Source organism: Lissotriton helveticus, chromosome 8, assembly GCF_964261635.1.
Source record: "Lissotriton helveticus chromosome 8, aLisHel1.1, whole genome shotgun sequence".
In the NCBI taxonomy this organism is placed as follows: Eukaryota; Metazoa; Chordata; class Amphibia; order Caudata; family Salamandridae; genus Lissotriton; species Lissotriton helveticus.
Window position 1 is genome coordinate 1,089,049,401 of NC_136069.1, and position 24,190 is coordinate 1,089,073,590.

The following is a 24,190-nucleotide window of genomic DNA, read 5'->3' on the forward strand; positions in this document are numbered from 1 at the left end:
CTCAAGTTTGAGCCAGTTCAGGAACCCTTATTTCCTGCTCTGGTGAGAAACTGGAGTAAGGCCAAAGGACAGGATCATACCCTCTGTCCAGCCCCTCCTCTAGGAGGGACCGTGGTGAAGTTCTAACACTTTCTATAGGGTACCGAAGTTCTCCACTGTGGGAGGGTCCTCTTACTCATCGTAGAACAAGAATCACACCTGGAACCAAGACAACACTCTTCGACCGTCTGGACACTTGAACTTCATTGGGTTTTGACTGGACCCGAGACTGCATCAAGGAAGAGTCCTGCTGCTCCTGGTCTTGCTGTCGAGTCTTCTGAGCCATCTGTGTCTGTGCTTCATCCAGGTTCTCCAGAAGACCTGTAGGCAACAAGGACACCCCTTGCATCTGCAGACACCGCAATGAAGCTGACTGGTCCGCTGCTCCTGTCGTTCTGCGGGCTTCCCAAGGCTCAGCAACACAGGTGGTGGTTCTGCAGCTCTCTCTCGAGGCCTGACCTGCCTTCTCTGCAATTTTGAGGACACTATCCCTCGTTGGAGCCGCTGGGACTGAACCCCTGTGCACCCTGTGTACTTGCCATTGTCACTGCTTGTTGGCTCTGTATTACAGAGATCTTCGGGATACAAGAAGCTCAAGCCTCCAGAACCTCATCCATTGAAGATCAGCATCCTCATTGCATCCTCTGCAACCTGGGCCTCCATCTTTGCTGAGCTGCCTGAGGTCCTCTTGCGACTCCTGTGCCTTCAGCCTGTGGGTCCTCTCAAGGTCTTCCTTTGCTGAAGTGGGCTCTCCTGCTTGCTCAGGGCCTGTTCGGATTATCCTGCTGTTGGTGAGTCCCTTGGACCTTATTGGTCCCAACGTTTGCATCTTTTTGCTTTCTACGCCAATTGCGGCTACCAAGGCTTGTTGCTGCTCCCGCCAGACACCAGACACCTGGACACTGACACCTGATGTGGGCCAGCTCGTGCACAGCTCCTGGTCTTCTTCAGCATTGCCTGGTCCTCACAGCTGCAGGGACAAGGTAACGGTCTTCACTCCTAAACCTCCAGGTATAGATGGGATTTGTGCTTCCATGCCTCCTGGTCACTTCCGAGTGGCATAGACTCTGTTCCCTCTGCTTGCAGGTTCTCCTCCTCAAGAGTCTACTCTTGGATTCCACCGAACTCCTTCACAGGCTTCTCCAGAGTCATTTTCAAAGTCTTCTATTGTCGTCTACGGCAAGTTCCGACGTCACTTCACCCTATGCACCTGGCTTTCCTAGTGCAAGTAAACTGATTGCAGGTGGGGTGGTTCTGCAACTTCCCAACTTCCAAAGGGTTTCTTCTGAGCCCTCTGGGATGGGTTCTTCTTCTTTAAAACTGCAACTGTGACTTCTCCATTGACTTCCATTGGGCACGTGGCTGTGTTTCCACTCTGCACACAGCCTCCAGGGAGTCCTGGGTACTTACCTTGGGTGGTTCCTTGTGTCCCCAGCTCCTCTGAGTCTTCTGGTCCAAGTCCCATTCTCCTTTGCAGTTTATATTCCACTTTCTCAGTATATGGGTTGGTCTTCCCCTGGAGACCAGTGTATATTTGTGCTACTGACTTCATTATTTTGAAGTGTTCTTGTGTGTATTATTCATATCTCTGGATAGGAGATATGCCAATTTGTTAGTGATTGTGTTGCATAATAAATAGACCTATTTTTATAAACACTGTGTGGTTCTTTTTCATCTAATCGTTACACTCTTCAAGATAAGCCTGAAGGTTGCTCTACGCAGCTACCACTTTGAGAGCTTTATATGGTTATCAAAGACCACTAAAATCACTGTACGGGTTGTCTGGATTAGTGCAAGGTGCATCACTCCTCAGCATACACTATATACTAAACCAGCCTCCAACAACCACCAACATTGTACTTTTCCCACCAGGATACAAGTCTTAAAAAAAGAAGTGGGGCACTAACCAAGTTAGGCAGTATGTAAGTGACATCACAGCATGTGATATCACAACCCACAACCTCACAGGAAGTGCTATCACAAAAAAGGTCATCAGATTTTAAGACCTCATATATGTTAAGCTGGTCTGTCATGAGTACATTTGAGTATATTACAATATTTAACATATTAGATCTTGCGCCAGAGTTGTACCAAAAAAGTGTTACAACCCCAGCGCAAGATCTAGGCCTCAGATTACACATTTATTTATTAAAACTCTCCTAGAAAGAAATTAGCAACAAGGAGAAACGTGGAGGTGTATCTGTTCTGCTTAATTGCTTGCAAAGTCTGCATTCTAAAATAGCTTATGGTGTTAAGGTGCCTGCTGCATAGATCTTTAGGTACCTAGTAAATCTGAGGGAATAATAATGGTGAGATAACTCTGGAGGTTAATGCATTTGCTGGAGAGACAGGTGTTTTGTCTAGTTCCAGTTTTGTCAAAGTAGCGTGGAGGGTTAATGTGCCTCCCACAAAGAACATCATGTGACATGCAGAGGACGAATCTTTGTTTTATATGGATGGGTAAGTGGGCTATTGCTTTTAACACAGAGATCCTTTAGTTACTTACAGTTCATAAATTGTAATCCTTCTATTATAGCACACTGAACTATGAAGGAAAGGATATGTGACTCCTCAAATTGTAACCCTGTCTTATGTAGCACATCCAGTAAATTTATTTTAAAACGTATGCTTTATTGCCAAAGTGCAAGTGTGATGTAAGGTGCTCTGACATCCTGAATTGGGTTGAGTGGGGCTATAAAAGAAATCAGACAAAATAGTGGTATCTAAATTGTTATTTACGTAAATATTAAACAGATTAAAACATCTGACCCCTAACAGAAGTGGGCTCAGACGGTGTCTGATACTAATTGTTTTTCATGTTCCCTGGCGAGGTTCAACTGCTCAAAATATATATTTCACCAAACATTAGCCTTTGAGCGGCTAAATTACGCAGTCAAAATAACTAAGTTGGGTCGGGGCTGAGGAGGTGCAGCATGCAGACAGCAATTAACATACTGTCTCTCCTCCTTTGTCCTAGAAGTGCAGAGTGCAGGCAGCCACGGCGGGGAGGACGAGGTGTGAAAATTCCTGGAGGTTTGCAGCACAACAAAAGGGAAGGGCCATCGGCACGTGAAAGGCTTTGACAAAAGAATTTCCCCTCTCCGGTCTGTCAGTCGCAGGGCCATTGGCACCTCAAAGCACTTGTTGGCACCTCAAAGCACTAGTGCTTTGAGGTGTCGATGGCCCTGCGACTGACAGAAGGGAGAGGGGAACTTCTTTTGTCCCCTTGTCCCCCCCACCCTTGTCCCCCGTGTCCCCCCCACTACAAAATCTGGGGGGATATATCCCCCGCGTCCCCCACACTTCCTACGCCCATGGGGGCTGGCACTGGCCAGTAGCGCTGGGATGCTGTCAGGAATGCTGAGCTGTTTAACATGGGATCGATGCGAGGTTTACCCTCAGTAGGGGCTGGCAGGAGGCAGTTGCCGTGTAACGTCAGGGGATGGAGTCTAACGCCATACTTGCCGGCCACTGGGCTGGGTGAGGGGCAGCTCGACTACCATGATGACCAATAACAAAATGGTGATAACGGCGACGCCATTATCACCATTTTGTTATTTGTCATGGTAGTTGAGCTGCCCCTCACCCAGCCCAGTGGCCGGCAAGCAGTCGGTGCGCAGGTGACAGGTCGCAGGAGACTTACTGGAGGCCGCCTCTCAGGCCGGGTTTTTATCTTCTAATCTGCATGCGCACTTGACTTCTTAATACCAGTACTTACTGCCCCTGAGCTCCGACTCCGAGGCCTAAGGCAGGCTGGCTTAATACGCCGCGGCGCGCCATCAGCCCAGTCTCGTCAGACAATTGCGGCCCCCGGCCCCGACATCAGATGCTGCATGCCAGCCAGGCACACGTCCCCCTTGCTGTACACACAGACACAGTATCACACAGTGATTGTGTAACAAAAAAAACTTACATTGACTGTACTTGTCTGACTTAGTGTACTACTGTGTGTACACAGTGGTCGAAGTGGGAAATAAAAAGTAGGGGAACTGTGGGTGGAGAATCAGGGGGCAGGAATAACCAAAGATTGAATCAGTGGGCGGAGTCAGGGGTGTGGCTAGAAATAGCAAAACATACCAATTTTTAGTAAGTTTAGCATTTCACTGACCAGTTACAGCTTATAACGTTATTTAATTAAAACTATGGATAAAGATGTTTAATTCAGGAAAAAGCAAACAATTATAGGGAATACAGGTTTATGTAAAGCGTGTGAAATATAAGCAGGAACAACATGTTACCTTAATCCTTTCGTTGCTGCCGTCGGCACACAAGGTGCTCCATGCATAGCCCGGTTCAAACCAGTTGCTGGGGCACTCCAGCCCCAGCTCTGGCGCGAAATTGGACAAACGGAAAGGGGTGTAACCACCCCCTTCCCAGGTTCCACCCATAAGAGGGACCTAGCAGGTAATCCAGCCCCTTAATTTAGTATAAAGTTAGGAGCTGTGTCTAGAGACTTTAGATTTATCCTCGAAAGAAACTCTGAAACGAAACTCTTGGACCTTCGACATTCCATATCGACTGGAAGACTGAAGACATCTCCCTTGTGGTCAAGGAGTGACCACCCTGTGCAAACAGGCACCAACAGTAACTTGCCGGTTTGCTTTGTCGAGGCTCCCGCTAGAACACGAAGACTTAGCGACGCAGGAACTATACTTCCAGACTTCTCTGACTCCGACCCACATCCACAGCAAAACTGAGACCCGTGGTGGACACGAGAGACGTGGGACCGGATATCCTGGACTACCTGCTTTTTGCTACCTGTGCAGCTTCTGAGGTACCCTTGAAGTTGTGCATTAGGGTTTGAGAAGCCCCAGACCCGAGCAGCATTTGCACCGAAGCTCAGCCCTCCACACTCCACGAGTGCCTCGTGGGGCCTGTGCCTGTATTTCAGCTCAATGCGTCTTCGCGGTTGCTAGCCCATTGGCTAGTAGGCCCTCTGAAGACATCTTTGTAAAACTACACTGCTTGCCTGGTTGCTCCGGGCTTGCTCCAGCTTCTCTGTGAAGGAGAAGCTTCCCAGACTTGCTGGTCTGAACTGAAGCCAATCTTCCCATCCTGCTTGGATTGCATTTGCCAAGGGTTGTTGGGTCCAATCTGGATACCGACACCGCCAACAGTTAGATCCGTCATGGGACAGCTCGACTCCAGCTCCTGGTCATTGTTGACGCCTCCTGGTCCTCGTGGCTGTAGAGACAAGCTTCACCTCTTCACCTGATTGCATCTTGACATCGCCTGGTTCCTTCCTGGTCCCTTCCTGGTCACTGGCTAGTGACCCAGACTTTGTCCCCTCTGCTTTCAGGTTATTCTCGACTCTGATCTACCCTTGGATCCACCCGGACACTTTTATCCTGGTCACCTGCAGCACTTTCTTGCAGCTCTCCATAGGAAACAGCGACGAAACCCGACACGAAAGAACACCTATGCACCCGGCTTCCCTGGGTGAGGTAACTCGAGTACTCCGGTGCTCCCGTGGGTATTAACTATCCAAGTGTCCTAGTTTAACAGGGTTTTTCCGTAGCCCATCCGGAAGTGTCCAAAATCTACTACTTCGTAACTTTTACGTTCCCATTGAAACTCTATGGTAACCTGCGTGTGTGTTTATACACTGCACACGCTTCCCGTGGGCCTCCTACTTCCAATCCCTTAGTTGCTCAGTGTAGCCCCAGCAATTTCCTAGGCCCTAGGCCTACTCACCTTTCCTGAAGTGGTTCTTATACCACTTATTCAGTATATGGTTCGTGAGGCCCCTAGGGCAGAATTATATTTGTGCAACTTATAGTATGCTTATTGAGTAACTTGTGCTGCATCTCGAACTCTGACCTCATAAAGAGTGCAGAGGGGTTGTGTTAGTAATAAATACATATATATTTGATATATACCGTGTGTGGTGTCCTTTCTTTTGGTATTCAAGGGATTATATATGGTAAAACAGCTGGCTTCACATTCTCTCTGAAGTTTTAGCCTAAAACGGCTTTGTCCATGCTACCACTAGGATAGCTGGTCTATAAGGTTGACTTTACAACCATCACCATAAGGGTTGTTTGGACTGGTGCAAGGTGCCCACTAGAATAGTGGACATCATATATCAGGCCAACTTCTCACACTGCCCCGTTCACTACTCCTGCCTCCTTCACTACACCTGCCCCGTTCACTACACCTGCCCCGTTCACTACACCTGCCCCGTTCACTACACCTGCCCCGTTCACTGCCCCTGCCCCGTTCACTGCTCCTGCCCCGTTCACTGCTCCTGCCCCGTTCACTGCTCCTGCCCCGCTCACCGCTCCTGCCCGGTTACCGCTATTGCTCATGCCTAATCACCGCTCCTGCCCCATCACTTCTCCTGCTTTGTCACCTCTCCAGCCCCGTCACCTCTCCTGCCCCGTCACCTCTCCTGCCCCGTCACCTCTCCTGCCCGTTCACTGCTCCTGCCCCGTTCACTGCTCCTGCCCCGTTCACTGCTCCTGCCCCGTTCACTGCTCCTGCCTCACTCACTGCTCCTGCCCCATTCACTGCTCCTGCCCCATTCACTCCGACTGCCCCATTCACTCCGACTGCCCCGTTCACTCCAACTGCCCCGTTCACTCCGACTGCCCCGTTCACTCCAACTGCCCTGTTCACTCCTACTGCCCCGTTCACTCCTACTGCCCCGTTCACTCCTACTGCCCCGTTCACTCCTACTGCCCCGTTCACTCCTTCTGCCCCGTTCACTGCTCCTGCCCCGTTCACTGCTCCTGCCCCGTTCACTGCTCCTGCCCCGTTCACTGCTCCTGCCCCGTTCACTGCTCCTGCCCTGTTCACTGCTCCTGTCCGTTCACCGCTCCTGCCCGGTTACCACTCCTGCTCATGCCTAATCACCACTCCTGCCCCATTACTTCTAATGCTTCGTCACTTCTCGTGCCCCGTCACCTCTCCTGCCCTATTACCTCTCCTTTCCTGTCGCCTCTTCTGTCCTGTCACTGCTCCTGCCCAGTTCACTTTGTGTACAACATTGACAAGATACACAAGGTGGCAAGTTACCCACAGTACTCTGTTTGGGGAAAGCTCCTCTGTAATCACTAACTCCAATCTCAGTGGCACATGACATGCTAAAGGCAGACGGCGGGCGCATTGTCATTCTAAAGGAGGTCATCAGCCTTAATTGGAATGACAATGGGCCTGCCATCAGCCTGTGAGGGGCTGCTGCATTCTCTGGAGTACAACAGAGAAGTGCGAGCAGCCCCTGAAAGCTGAAAGAAAAAAAAAGTTCTCGTTTTTATTAGGCAGAACTATTCTTGCCGTCCCGGGATGCTTTTTTGAAAGCAAGAAGTAGGGGAACGGACTGGAATAATTTCTAGAAGTAGGGGCACGCCGTGCCCTCCCGTCCTCGCCCACTTCTACCACTGTGTGTACACTACAAACAGCGGCGAGCCGGAGCCAAGCACGGGGTGAGCAGAGCTCACACACATACGACGACGACTGGACTCGTGTACTGTAGCACAGGCACTAGCGCGCCGGGCGCGGTGACGTCAACAATACCAACACTAGAGGAAATGCCTGGCCAGTCCACTGCATGGCTTCGCATAAGCCATGGTGTGATTGGCCATGCAGTGCGACATGGGAGCAGCCACTACCACACCCATACGCGGGGGCACCATCTGTAGTCAGTGCGACTACAGCCAATCCTGGCGCAGCATTAGCAGCGCTACTGCGCCAGGATTGGCTAAGAGCAGGCGTTATTCTGCCCATAATGAGACCCGGGGGCCCGGGTCCCTGCCAATCTCCCAGTTACAATTTAGGGAGGTCAGAAGCAATACTGTGTGTGCGCATGCACGGGCCAGTACTAAAAATTAGTAGGCCTAAAATTGACATGCGCACACTGACACTCACTGCTGCAGATGCTGCTGGCTAAGTAAATGCTGCGCTGTCACTCACTGCCACAGCCCCGCCCCCCACAGTCCTTCTGCAGCGCAATGTCACGGTTCAGTCGGGCTTGTCCCGGCAGAGCTCTCTCCAGGCAAGTGAGTCACGAGTGCGTCAGTGAGCTCTCAGAAATAATTTAAAAATTGAAATAAAAGCGTGTATGAGCAGCATGACGGCCGTCCATGGCTACTGGGGCAATGCCCCAACGCCCCAATGGACGCACCGCCACTGTTTGCGACCGACAAAAAGGGTTGTAGCATGTATCAACCCTATTTTGCGAGTCAGTAACCTGTTACCGACTCACAAAGTAGGGTTTGCAAATCGCTATTAGGAAGGGGCGTGCTAAGGGCGTCCTTTCCTAATAGCGAGTCACAGGGAGCTGTACAATTATTTTGTGACCGGATTGTGGTTGCAAAACAGTCACATTTTACCGCCATCTTCAAGTAGGTGTTAAGCCAGCTGCAAACAGGAAGGGGTCCCCAGGGGACCGCTTCCGCTTTGTGATTAGCAGAAAGAACCTCTTTTAAGAGCAGGCAAAAGTCCAAAGGCCCACTGCGTACTCTTAAAATATGAAAATGAAAGGTTTCACTTTTGCTTTTTAAATGCATCCCATTTTCCTTTAAGAAAAAACAGACAGCATTTCAAAATGAAAAGCTATTTTGTTAAAAAAGCAAACAAAGACATTGGAGTCTGCTGTCCCCAGCAGGCCACCGCCCCTGAGTTATTGCCAATTCTCAATGGGTCGCACATTGCGACCTGCCTCGTGAATATTGATGAATAATGATGATGCAGGCATTTGTGAACCACTAGAATCGCAACATGTGTCTGCGACACATTAGTACACTTCCTTTTGCAACTCGCATATTGCGAGTCACTCAAATTCGCACATCGCAAAAGGAAATGGTCATACATGTGGCCACCAAATGGTCTTTTGCACAAAAACGAGTGGACATTGCAGGATGTGTTTCCTGCCCTTGCTTAAGACCTTTGTTATTAGAAACCATAAAGATGATTTGTTAATGTGCTTCAGGACCGATATTCTATCAGTATAAATTCCTTAACAACATATATTAGGTCATCAGTAACAAGGAAATGGAAGCTCCTTAACAATCTGTCCATCATTTGTTTGCTCGCCCTTTACAATATGCCAATAAGAACAGAATATGACCTTGGAATATCTGTAAATTGTATGAATGACAAATATTTTATTTTTGTTTCATTGGTCAGGTATTTTATATGACTTATAAAGGTCTTAACTTCGAATACGTTTCTATAGAATAGCTGTAAAATGTGTTTATTGAGGAATCGAGGAAAATCACAGATCAATATGCAGGTCACTTGGGTATTTGCTTAATTTGACATGCGAATCAATGAATGGAAACCTGCGAATCCATGCAATAAGCGCCAAGACAAACACTATGTAGATCACCAACATAAATTCACAAAATCATATTTTGACAATGGAGGCAACTTGACAAATTCACGTGCAGCTTAGATGGAGAAATGAATGCCAGGGGAAATTAATATGCTTCTATGCATAACTTGTGAAAATTCGATAATGCAGATCAATGAGGAAAATTAATGACAGTAAGCAGATCACTATTGGAAGTCATTTCAATAATAATATCGCTCAGGTAGGTCTATATTGTTCAGCAATTTACGCCATATTTATGGCTAGGGTGTGTATGTACTGCGATGACGTGTGTAACACACATGGAAAATTGCTCCAACGGCATTGTAAGATTTGTGCAACACTTTCCATGTCTGGGCCCATTTTGAAATTGCAGAACTGAATTATTAGCACTTGGTGGCATATGCTTTAAAAATAAAGCCACTATAATGACCTCTCTCTAGGTTTCTAGGTGACCGCAGTGGCGGTCCGTGCAGGTAAGCGTTGTAGAGCACGGCACAGGAGGGGGTGGGTTTGTTGACAGTCGACCAAATAGGGAAAATTAGATAAATAAATAATTCCTAATCCATCGTCTATCGACATCCTCCCGCTTTGCCCCACAGTGCTTACCTGCACGGACCCCTGCTGAGTGACAGTTCTGAATTTGTAAAAAATAAATTAAAAATCCAGTGGCAAATGTTCTTTTAGGATTATCCAATACCAAGTCTGTCTAGTCCTCCTATCACTTCACACCTCTTTTGTCTCCCGGTGTATTTTAATTTTATTCTTGCAGGTTCTTTTTCATCTAATTTTTCTCTCTTTTGTCGCCTTTTTCCATTGCTTAGTGTGTAAAAAAATAGTATGACGGTGAAGGATAATACAATAATACAAAATGGAACACAATGATGCTTACGTTTTTGAGAACTCAGAAAAATGTCTTACAATTGAACCAGGAACAATCGCCGATTCCAAGACAATTTGGTCCATTGAAAATAAATACATGCCTTGGATTGCTATGTAAATTTTAGATTTGTGATGGTCTGATACCATGAGACTTAGACTGACTGGGAATAGTGCAAATGACGTTTTAGGGAAGCAAAGCCTTCTCTTGAAATTCACCGATAATTCGTCATCACTCTTTGAGTATAATTACAGAAGAGATCTGATTGCGTCCTACAGATCACAAACTGAAATCTTCACATCGCTAGACTACTTTTTTTATGAGATCGATAAACCAGTGGCAGTAGCAAAACCTGCTATTTACTATGTAGCAAATCTAAAATATTGGTAGCAAACCCTACATAAAATTAAGTTATATTTGCTTGGCAAAATCAAGTTTCATGGACCTAGAAATGTATTGCCCTCTATCTGAGTAAGGTCCGAGCCCTGCGCAACATAGTACACCACAAAGTTAGTCCTCTCTCGGACACCATTCAGGACACTCGGGGAAAGAATACCTTGGTCAAAACATATCCTGTGAGGATCTCTTCCCTCAAGTATTTATGGCAGTGAATGATGGAAAGTGCCTGAGATCCAGCTTAGTCAGTGTCATGAGAAGCAGGGCCCATTCTGCAGTGAACAGAAAAGACCCATGTAAGTTTGATACCTTGAGAATAATCACAACAAGTGTTAATGTGGGGTCTATTGCATGTTTAGGGTGTTTACAGGATTTGTTTAAAAACAATGGGGCATATTACCAACCAATAGAGATAATTTTTGTCTCTAACTTGTTTAGAGACAAAAATTATCGCCGCACATCGGCGATTTTTATCGCAGATAAACCTTGCTATTATCAAGGTTTATCGCAAATGCGATAAAAAACGGCCGCAATGCATGAATATCGCTGAAAAGTCAGCGATATTCATGCATTATCGAGCAAATGCTCTTAGCCATGTTATCCACCTCCCATTGGATAACATGGCTAAGAACTGCTCCTGGGCAAGTGTTAGCTTTTGGAGATATTCGCGCTTAGCGCGAATATCTCCAAAAGTTGGTAATAGGAGATAGCGATGTTAGCGACTGTTTTCAGTCGCTAACATCTTGGCACGCCCACTTTGCATGTCATTAGTGATAAATATCACTGACATGCAAAGCGGGGCCCAAGATGGTCACTATCTCCTATTAGCTGTCGCTAACTGGTGTTAGCGACAGCTTGGTAATAGGGAGATAATTTTATCTCTGCTTTCTTGGCTTTTAAAGCCAAAAAAGCGGAGATAAAGCCCCTTGATAATATGCCCCAATGGGGCATATTATCAAGTAAGGGCGTTACATTATCGCCGCTTTTATCGGCAGGAAACTGCCGATAAAGCGGCGATAATGGGCTTGATAATATGCTCTATGAATTCCAATCGAAGCCCATGTTAGATGTCTTCACAACATGTGAAGACATCTAACATGGGCTTCGATTGGAATTCATAGAGCATATTATCAAGCCCATTATCGCCGCTTTATCGGCAGTTTCCTGCCGATAAAAGCGGCGATAATGTAACGCCCTTACTTGATAATATGCCCCAATATTCCACTGCATCAGGAAACAAGATGATCTGGGCATTTTTTTTGTATGGCTTGAAATCACCTATTGTTACCAGTCCCTTAAAGTAAACACGGAGCCGGATTTGGTTCTATTCATAGGAATGGGTATTTTTCACTTTATGCAATTGGTTATTTTGGTGTATCATTTCACTTTCTTAAAAAAACACTTTAATTGCAATATATTACGCACTATTTTACATATGAAAAGCACAATCAATCATCAATCACACTGTTCTCACAATCAGTTATTTTCTGTTGTATGCATTATATATAGAAAGCAATCCTTTTTTGCTGCTTTTCCCCTTAGTAGTGGCAAAGCCAATAGATTGTGTTCCAATCTGCTAAACAGCCTTTGTGAATGCAACACACGCAAACAGCATTTGGACATGCCTGTGATGAAATGAGTTAGCTTTGCCTAGCCTATTGTCTTTGCCTCTGCTTTTTGCAACCGGAATTTTGCATTCCGTCGTTACAAAGGTGCCTTGATGGGTAATGTTGTAGGAGCTTCATTTAAAATGTTAATCCGACATGTTTGCTAGCTGCATGAGGCAACCACAAGGTGGTGCTACTCCAAGTTTTTAAAACTTTTATGGTGGAGCCTGTATCAATAAACATAATGAAATTGCGTTTGACATTTATGGAGCAAAACTTTACATTTGTTTGCTTATTTGCTTGGTTTTTGCAACTTGAGGCAATACAATGATCTAAACAATTTAAAACAGCCTAAAAAAAAAATATGCCGTATTTAAAATACAGTATTACAGGAGGTCAACCCTGTATATAAACCCCGCTAAAACAGTAAAAAACACATAACCGGATATCCTTACATTTCATTATGTGTATCAATGTATTTACTCTGCATGAGCTCATTTCTCAAAAAGTAGGCAATATTAAAAGTCTACGATAATTACTAAGTGCATCACAAAATAACTGAACATGAGTCACTGCTTGGTCTGCACATTTACATAGGGGACAGACTCGATTCTGGTCTGCTTTGTTTTTCCCTCTCATCCTTGCTTCTCTAGTTGTTAACTGGACTATTCTCCTCTTCAACGTCAACCTCCTAAGTATATGGGGTTGCATGTCTATCATATACGTTTGTGAGGACCTTAAGTGCTCTTCAGTTCCTATGTATGTATATTTCAACTTTCCCTTCAACATTTCTGACTTTTCACAATTTCAGAATCTTTCACATTTAACAATCTCTCTTCATTTCTGATTCATTACCTGTATGCTCATGTTTAAAATTCCTCCCACCGTTTCTAGTCCGCTACGAAGCTTTCACAATTAAATAATATCCTCCTTGTTTTCTTTCAAATCATATTTCTCATGGAGTGAAAATGCTCTCCCTTATTCTGCTTCTATCTCATAAAAATCCATTTGAAGATAACATGCCAGACGACTTCAGGGTTTGTGTCCCGATATTTTTAAGGAATAACAGATGGTGGCTTCTAAACATATGCAATGCCAGTTAGTTAAAGTTTTCATGTAGTCTGGGCCACAGCGGGATATGTGGCAGGAGGAGACCAAATTATGCAACATGGTTGACTAAATTCCAATTTTTCAGCATAATGTAGCACATTTTCTGATGGCATTTCTTGTTTATTTTGTCTTTTGAACCAGGGGCGGCTTCTTTACTAGGGTGGAGGTGCAAGAAGCAGAAACATAAAATGGTAATAACTTTCAGTTATTACCATTTTAGGTTTGGTTGCGGGTGGGCAGGTGGGCGTGTTGTAAATTGACAGCAATGGGTTAGCATTAGCAGAAGCCATCCTGTATTTAGAAGTTATCTTATCCGTTTTGTGAAAGCCATTTTGTATTTCTGGCAGCCATTTTGTATGACACGTGCTCGCCATGTGCTCTGTCCTCCCTCAGAGTTGACTGCTCTTGTAATCTGCCTAGAAACGAATTATATTTAGCATCTTCCACCTCCGCACATACCCAGAAGGGCCTAGCTAGTGTAATGCACCTGCTTTTCTAGTATAACTGTCAGGCTATTTTTGCTGCTGTATGGAGAAGTAACTCTCCTCACACTTTGTTGAGCAAGCAGATTTTGTATGCCCATCTTAGTCATTTTTGGATGCTTACATGTGCCTGGACTGCCCCTTGGTCTTATGATGACTATGTATTCCTAAGCATTTATAAGGCCCCTGTTTTCTGCACTCCTCAGACTGCCTCATTCAGTTGCTAAGGCTTCTGTGTGACGTAGTCTCACTCATTTGAGGTTAATAAAGATATTCTTGTTATATTTCAGCTTCTGTGCCAATTTCTTCTTTGGGGTTTAAAAGGAGCAAGTATCAGTGGGACCCCTGAGAAACTATGTTCCCACAGGCGGAGCTGCTCTGCGAGCAGGGGAGGAGTGGTGTGCCCACTTCTGCCTTTAGTGCAAAAAGACTGTTTGGTCGTCCCTCTGGGGTCGCCCAAACCAGTCAGGCACACTATATAGTTCTCCATGCAGCCTGCGGTGCACCCTACATGGAGAACATGGCCTCCCCATAAGCGCCTGGCTGGGGGCCGTCCTGACCAATCGCAATGCTGTTTGTAGCGTTGTGATTGGTGTATGGGAGGGAGCCTGACTGCCTGCTTTCTGTTCCTGCTAGAGGCAGGAGAACAGGAGTCAAGAAGACGCTGGACCCGGCCAGCGGAAAAGTAAGTTTAATTGTTTTTAAATTACATTAAATTAACACCTACCATCGCCACCCCCCGCGCGGCCCCACCCGCTGGCCGCAACTGATTTTTACTCATGTTAGCACTATCTGGCCAAAGGTTCCAGCCCATTAGTACCATTTTAACATCTAAATACAATTGCGAGCAATCTTTATGAAGGGATTTCCACTGTGCAGCAACGTGTGCCACTGTGTTTTTAGTAACTTTCGATTGGCTTGATCTACAAACATTTTTATTAAATCTGCAGATTATGCAGCAGATGATGTATTATATGGCAAGTGCAACCAATTCATCATGCAGAAAATGCAGATGAAACATAATTACATCATTCCAATGGCCCTGCGTATAGTAATTGTATTTGAGGGAAATTAGGCCAAACTCTTATCTACTGGCAAACCCAGGTCTACCTCGTGCTAATTTTTGCTCTAGTTTCCAGACAGGCACTACTATTGACTGCATCTTGTTGAGATCTTTCTGGTGTAAAATGTTATACCCACACAGTATCATACTCCTTTACTCCCGAGTTGTATTGTGTTCCATACCAGCATCCAGTTTCCACAAAGCAACTGCAACCATCATTAGGCGACTAATGCTGGCAATGGCATTAAATTAATTGATAAATGAGAGAGATGAATAGAAGCTTACTCTATCATGGCATATTCAGTCACAGTTTAAAGAGGATACCCATTTCAATTTCATTTGAATGTATGTTTCCTTTGACTTTGACTAAACGCCACTACTTTTGTTTTTGCCAAGTAATAGCGCTTACAATAATATCCAAAATTCTTCAATGCGTGTTGCAGCCTGTTTAGAATCAGGTGGAATAGCACTGTCATCTGCATGAAATAAACATTGGATTATTTCTTTATTCATATTTAAGGTAAAACATGAAACTAGTTCTAAAGGTTTCAAAGCATCATAGATGTAAAAGATGAATAGAACGCTAAAGCAATAATGTGTATGGCCTTTAAGTAATTATTTTTTGTTGAGAGGTGTGGCGCCGCGGCCAGGGCGACTGACGCTGGAACCTGGGGATCAGGGTTCGATCCCCGGCTCCGGCGGCAGGTTAGCCCAGCACCATGTGACTCTGGGCAATAGCTCGCTTCATCTTCCCGACGGCCCCCAGCGCCTAGAGACCCTAACGGGTGATTGTGCGCTATATACAAATGTGGATTATTATTATTTTAGACAGGGCCCTATTCTCTGCTAGCTCCAAGTCTATGAGCCCTAATCGTAGCAACATTATCGGAGCACTGCCTAGCTCCAAAGTATATTTCTATTACACCAAATACTGTTGTTCGAGTCTATATAGGCCACATATAACAGACATTTCCTTTGAATTCCTTACTTTTCAGTCAGTAATTTTAGAAGGAGACATATATCAATGGTGCAATTATTCCTTATAAAACTGATCGTTAGATATGGCAATATGCTTTTCCGTACATTTGTCTAAACTTTGTAAAAGGTATTTTGTAAAGATTTCACCAGAAATATCCATCAGGGTGATCATCCTGCAACTCTCAGGAAGAAACCAGCTACTTTTTTTTAGGTCAAGCGTCACCACGCATGTGCTGTCTGCAAGAACTTTTGTAGTCAATATACGGCCTGTAATCCCACCTGCTGCTTACCATCCATATCGCAAGGAGCAACGACCAACTACAGTTTTTCTACTCTGTACGTTTTTAATTGGTCTGTGTAGGGACTACTTCTTTTATTTTGTATTGTGCCACCACGGCGCCTAGCACAACACCCTATTTCATGTTTTGTGTGTGTTTTTTGTTATCACCATGGTGCCTGCTTCATGTGCCGCCATGCACATACCGTAAATATGCACGGATTCCACGCTTTATATTTTAGCATGGCGCCAGCTAATTTTATTATAAATATTTCCTGTCTCATATTGTCTTTAGAAAAATGTATATCACCATGGCACAGGCAACGCGCTTTATATTTTAGCACAGAGCCTGCTTTAATTGTTTCCTGCCTCAGCTCCATGTGCATGTCGACTGCGTCCTCAACATGTGTTCAAAACAGCATGGTCTTGGACTGCCGGCCACCTCCCCCCTTGAACACCGACTGAATTACCCAATTCAACCAGTCAACACATGGGGGTCTTTGGAAGTCAAGGGGGGGTACGGGCCCCCCCCCCCTGGCCGTATTTATTAAAATATAAAACCAAATCAAAAATTTTAATCAAATAAACATTTCTGACAATTATTAAAATGCACACTTTTCAGAATATTAGATTGACATCCGTTTCGACATGGTATGATGGGCTAACCTTAACAAATAGCTAGTACAGCGTGTCTCCTAACGTAATCTAATCATCCTGAAAATTAAACTGCATTCTAATATTTTTAATATTTTTAATAATTTTAATAAAGTCCTACGGCAAGGTCGCCAACCGGTGTCAGATCCTTTTACAGCTGCGCTCTCACGTTGAAGATGCGCATGCGCAACCCAGGGCACGTTACACCCACGTGCGCTCCCCGAACTCCATTTAACCATAACAGGAGGGCCCAGACACTCGCGCACCTTAGTGACGTCATAGTGTTGTGAGGGGTGGCTACCAGCCTGAGGAAAGCGTAGACTCCCTCCCCCGCACCCTTTAAAACGGGATATCATATCCTGCCCCTGAAGTTCTGAGAGAGACCAATGGCCCCTCCCGCGGGCGGCCCCTTTCGTGAATGGGTCCGCCCCCCCGTAAGGACCTTAAAATGCTGCTCACCGATTAATGACCTTACCGCCAGACACACATAATAAATACGACATTGCTAGTCTAAAAGGAAAAAAGGCCTAAGGATAAAATTGTTAACACACAGCAAAGCACAACATCTACATATACAGTTACTCCTGTAAGCGGGAAAAAAGGGCCTAAGGAAAGAATTAGTTAAATATCACGGCACTGCACCAAAAGTTTAAATTCTGTTCTTCCTTCCAGTAAACAGGAAATTCAAGGCCTACTGGATCAAGCCCCCCTTACATCTATGTTCCGGCACATTGACAAACCTGATACTCACCATTTGCCAAACCCCAAGGTCTGCTAATAAGGGATGGAGGGTGGGGAAAATTAAATGGCCCCACGGTGGGGCGAGGAGCGAGCCTGGGAGCGCGGGCACAAAGAGGCCGCTTCCCGCGCTCCCCAGGCTTTTAACCCTTTCGCCGCCGCGACCCCGCCCCCTCGCCCCGGAAGCACACCAGTACTTCCGGGGCGAGGGGGCGGGGCAAGCGGCCCCGAAAGGGACGGGGTGTGGGAGGGACCGGGCCCCGCCATGCTTGCGTGGGGGCCTATTGGCCCCCCCTTGTATCATGGTCTTGGACTGCCGGCCACCTCCCCCCTTGAACACCGACTGAATTACCCAATTCAACCAGTCAACACATGGGGGTCTTTGGAAGTCAAGGGGGGGTACGGGCCCCCCCCCCTGGCCGTATTTATTAAAATATAAAAACAAATCAAAAATTTTAATCAAATAAACATTTCTGACAATTATTAAAATGCACACTTTTCAGAATATTAGATTGACATCCGTTTCGACATGGTATGATGGGCTAACCTTAACAAATAGCTAGTACAGCGTGTCTCCTAACGTAATCTAATCATCCTGAAAATTAAACTGCATTCTAATATTTTTAATATTTTTAATAATTTTAATAAAGTCCTACGGCAAGGTCGCCAACCGGTGTCAGATCCTTTTACAGCTGCGCTCTCACGTTGAAGATGCGCATGCGCAACCCAGGGCACGTTACACCCACGTGCGCTCCCCGAACTCCATTTAACCATAACAGGAGGGCCCAGACACTCGCGCACCTTAGTGACGTCATAGTGTTGTGAGGGGTGGCTACCAGCCTGAGGAAAGCGTAGACTCCCTCCCCCGCACCCTTTAAAACGGGATATCATATCCTGCCCCTGAAGTTCTGAGAGAGACCAATGGCCCCTCCCGCGGGCGGCCCCTTTCGTGAATGGGTCCGCCCCCCCGTAAGGACCTTAAAATGCTGCTCACCGATTAATGACCTTACCGCCACAGGCCAGGTAGTTTACCGACTATCTGGCCCCCCCCCAAACCGCCTACACTGAAAGGTCATAACTTCCTAATCCAAAAACCCTCTACCCCTGCTATTTAATTCCCTATCCCTAGGGCATCCCCGACTCTGTCCACTGGACCCCCCACCCTGTGAGTAGAGCCTCTAATAAACATCAACCCCTCATTATCAACCGACTGTTAGTCTACTTGGTCCTGCGATGACCCCTGTGGGATATTCTGCGATTAATGTGTATGAAATAGTTTCTCAAACCAAGTGTTGATCCTCTTTATCGAGTGATTCTTCACCGAGTAACTCCTTGCACTCGCCTAGTCCCCCCCCCCCTTTTACGTGCAGCCTGTGGGAAACTGAGCCCCCCCTATGGTGCCGTCTGTGTCCTATCACCGTTACCCCATGTCCTAAGATGAATGAGGGTGTGGGGGGCAAGCCTCTCGAGGCTCCCCGCAGATGCTATGACCGGGGGTATCCTAGTACTACCATTCTACCCTTCCCACTGGTATACTGTACAGTCTGCTAACCATCCACACCCAGCCACTACGCCTGGAAAGTGTTAAGTGTATGATACTACTTTTACCATGGAAGTCCCCACTTCCTGAACCGGGGAAACGAGGCGTTGCATAGGCCTATCCTTCCTGGGGTTGCCGAGGCTAGGACTGCACACCCTTGTGTACTGTCCCATCTCTACCGTTGTCACTTACCAATTGGTGATCTATGCATATCATGCTGACACTGGTGGCCCTGCGTGCACAGGCGCCGTTACTGAAGGTATACATTTTCCTGTGACGGCAAATACTGCCATTTTTTGTGAAACCACATCCTGCTACATTACTGCCGCCAGCCCCATATAAGGGCTTACACACCGAAACAATCAACTCTGTGTTGGCACCTCCTGCGTCCTTTAATCGCTCGCCCATCACACTTGCGTTGTTGTTTGCCATCCTCTACCTGACGTCAGCATCCCTTGGGCTGTCCACCTGTAGCAGCTGTTGTGATGTGGAGCACTCCAGATATCCACCATGGACCCGGCCATACATCAGTGAAAAAGATAAACACAAACCATTAGTGTTTCTGGCAATAACTGCTGTACACGTGAAAATCTTACATTGCCATCCCTTGCCACGTTTGAGATACGATTAGTATCAGATGCATACTCCTAAGCACCTCCGACTAAGTGTTGAGCATAGCCTCAGTTTGTGTCCCCTGTAGCGTGACTGTATTAGTGTCACGAAGAGTGCCCTGTAACATGGCCTTCCTTAACGAGTACTACCCGGTGTGTAGTGCAGTGACACAAAGCATGTAGTCCCCAGTGCATACCATAACGCCCTCATGACTCCTTAAGGATGATTAGGATCTCAGTTTACAAGGAACAGTTTGTTCGCCAATGCCGTATCCAAGTCTTTACGCATAGTATTGGCACCCACCCAACCACGACTTGATGAGATATACGTCTTCTCAGTATCGAACCCCTCGCGTCTGTCTGTTGGCTTCGACCGTGGCCGACAATGGTAATGCGTAATATAACTAAGGGGCAACCATAACCTATATCTATTATTGTTATGATAACAAAGCTGGCATCATTCCCTTAACAGGCCGCGTGTAACGGGTGGCCCTCCCGCTGCCCGACATGAATTTCCAATCAATTCCTAGTATACCGCCACCTCTCGTAAATCCTGAAGTAACATTAGTTTCAACAGATCGGGGTTTAATGTGTTACCGGTCATTCCCCCGTTCTGCCTCCCCCCGTTCAGCCCTGGTCATCTGCAAATCTGTCCGACCCCCCTGCCCATATAAGAGCACCAGCAGATCAGAGAGTATAGAGATCCACTCTACTATAGTGAGTCCTTTGCTTGCTATATGTCTTCTCAGAATATTTACCTGAAACTAATAGGCATACTATGGAATGTCACTCTCCAGGCTAATGTTTGGTACGGCTGACTCAATTAGGCAATAAAACAGGGGGCGGAGGAATTTAGTGCCAAATGCTGTTAAGTAGGCACGCAAGTACACACAGGTGACCCAGCACTAGTATTGTTAATATTCCTGATAGCTATATACCTTACGTAGGCACTTGACCATGTTAACGTTTGCAAGTAGCATTACCTTGTTCCGGGGGCATCAAAGGTTTTTTACCCCTGCAACCAGGCTTAAATCGCCCTGTGCCTAGCAACTTGTGCTGCACAATCAAATCGGGGCCTACCACCTAGGCAAGTACGCACGCCAATGTAACTTGAATCAGCAAGCCCACAGGTGACCCCGAACTAGTATTGTCAAAATTCCGATAGATATATTGAGTACATAGACCACTCTGCCATGTTAACGTTGTAGGTAGCATTAGCTTGGTCTGTGGGCGGATACCCAGGTGAAGCGGACAGACAATATTGTATACCGAAATCCCTCCTGTTGAACCAGACACGATCTATTATTTTATGTACAGTGAGGACGTTCTGAAACACAACCCCCGCACCCAGAAAGAAATATTGTGGGGTGGCGGGGTTAGTACAAGGAGGGTGTTAAAGAGGGATCACAATTACAGTGCCCGCCCAGCAATTATGGTTACATTGTCCATTTACCAAATAAATAGCAACCACGACTGTCTTGTCGCCGAGTCAGACAGGAAAACAAGGGCACAGTAATTGTCCTCCTAATGTCACAGCATTGAACCCCATGTGGTCAACCAATCTGATTAATCATCGTTTAAAGTGTTCTTGCCCAAATGGGCAGCATCTCTGAGATTAGCAGTAACATATTAAATACATTTCGCTACAGCGCATCCTGGGGATAACTTCAAACAAAAATGTAAGTACTGTAAACCAAAATCGGGGGCTCCTTGCCAGAGGTAGTATCTCAGATGTAAATTCCCTACCCAATGAAATAACTCCCCTGTTTGGCTTTCTCCTTTGACTTGGAAGTAATGTGGGACCTGGGAAGCTGGCTTTCAGCTTCCCGTCAAGCCCTACCCTTAGATACGCGTTACTCACCCAGAAGTTCCCAAGCAAAGAGGTCTAACCTATTCGCGAATGGTACCACCATTGTTCTAACTATCACCTCAGCAGATACGACTGATAGTAATTCTAGCATGTCATAATTTTTTAACTGATGTCACTGGCTGTTCCCTGTGTAAGATAAATAAGCAGCAACCATAGCTTGGATAAACTACTGCTACTGCCTGGAGCACATCAACTAAAATAGGCCCAGGATGAAACACCAAAGGCATGTGTAGCCAGGGCATCACGGCGATAAAGGAATGTGTTTAACGCCCGCACCCGGGTGATGTAAGGGACCATTTCGCGCTTTGCCCTGTCCTGGCATTAAAGCATACCCCTATGCATCATACCCCTTTTTCTGCATAATGGCTGTGCACATAGCCGATACGATCATTAAGCAGTAACCATCATTTGTTTACCATTATGAATAGGGTACCTGGCCCCTTTTTAAGTCATGGATAGCTCAAATGTTGCATAGCTGACCAGGCGTTAAGATTCTACAGCCGTACACCTTCAGGGCGCTTTAGATGACGTGTGTAGCTATTGTCCGACTAAACAGTACTTGTTTCATTATTTTTTTTTTTTTTTTTTTTTTTTTTTAGCGCTAGGAAAGGCTTAGTTCGCAGAGATTCCCGTAACTGTTGCATTACCCTACAGAACTATCCTGGGGATAGTCAAGCGTAAAGACTAAAAGCGCCCGAAAATTTACGGAAAAAGAGAACAGAACTCAACCCAGTGTTTGAAAATAGAAAGTAACCCTTCCCTGTCAGACAATGTGAAGGCAGCGCTCCAGACTTGAGCTGTTCTGGGAAAATAGTCAGTACCCGAGGGAAGGGAACAGTTAAAACATTTTAGCCACAATAGCATCAACATTTATAGCATAACTCAGCGCGCCTCTTAGCGGCCGATTGGATGCACTGCAGCCTGGCGCACAGGCAGGGAGAATGAGCCAGCAGAAAACCAGGTTAGGAGTCCGCGCTCACATGCAAATCTCGCTGGCGGAAAAAACACCGACAGCTGCGGTAACGCCGCCGACCTGTAAGGCCCCTCTTAAGAACCCCAAGGTTACAAGGCAAGGTCTGCTTGGGAATATGGGGCAGACCTTGGCTACATGTGGCAGGTGCATCAACCTACCTCTCTCTTTAGAAAGGATTTTGTAGCTATTCGTTGCAAGACCTGCACTTTCGGTTTTACACTTCTATGTGCTTATCCGACTCTTCCCCCTCGGTCTGCTGCATTTGTAGGCAGATTTGGGCATTCTTTCGAATTCTTTCAGGAGTGGGGGAATGTAGGGCCTCCCCGTCTCCACCGGGCGTCTTTTGAACATAATGTTGGGGCGGCGTGTCCCAGGCTTTCCATTGCCCTGGTTTAGAGATTGGAATTTTTATTTCAACAGGGAGAGAGCAGCGCACAACATGAACCTAAGCAGAGGCGGCCGCGCGGGCACAGCGCGCGCCGCGCCCGGGACTGCACCTTGTTTTACACGATTACTCGGTACATGTGTGCCCACGCTGCACCACAGCTACCGGCAGCCCCAGTCTTCCTGAACCCCGGGGAGTCTCCCGACCTCTAGTGCATCATGGGATGAGTAATAACCAGGCATGGGTTTTAACCTTTCTTCCAATGCCTGATTGTATCATACCGCGCAGGGAACTTGAGCTACGTCAGTTATCAGTGACGTAATTACTGACACGCAAGGAAGCTCACTACCAGGTTAGAAAAGCGCATTGAAGTGTCTCCCCTGGCAGTTTTAGGCGCTATACAATTTATCGTTGCAAAATACATTATATACCAAGCAAGGCATGAGGGGTGCTTAAGTGTTAAATGTACCACATTTACCGTATACATGTGTCCTAAATATTGCCCACAAAGTTATACTCCCGTTGCGGGTCACCACACAAGCATTTTTTCAGGGCTACCCGCATTGCCCTCTTTCGCAAGAAAATCAACCCTGCTGTGGCGAAGCTGGGTATTGAACCCTGGGCCCTATACTTGGACCTCATTCGCTCCACCATCATACTAAACAACTTCAGCCACGGTGGCTGTAGCGACCCGCTAAACCCCATACATAGTACAGTAAGTGCGCGGCGCCAAGCCATGTATAGGCGTGTCCCACAATGCTTCAGTGGCATATTGTACACTCACCTTTCTGTCGAGCACGAGAGAACGGAGCATTCGGCGTTGGTCAACACCCCTTGATGGCCCTCATGACTACTGCAGGATTCCTGGCGTGGACGACCTCGTGACTGAACTGTTGCTGCCCCAAGCATAGCGACTCCCACGTGCACAGCCCATGCACCTCCGCAGTCCTTGGCCGATCCAAACCCACGGTCGGTCGGACCACCCATTCGCCTCGCTGTTTGCTACGTCGTAATGGCTGCTCCCTCTGCCGCTTGCAGGTCCTTTCCCATGTTTCTGCCTGCAAAAGCAATAACAACATTAAAAGACAGCCTCCTAGCGAGGCTGACGGGACCCAAAGAAAGACTGCTTGTGCTGCTCCCCCGAAGACCGGTGTCCGCACTGCTCACTCCAACCCCGCAGATCCGGCTCTTAAAGTTCCGGCAGTGATTCCCCATGCATTGGCGACCATCCTCGTGACCTGCAGTGGGAAAAAGAAGAAACTTTATTACAGCCTCCT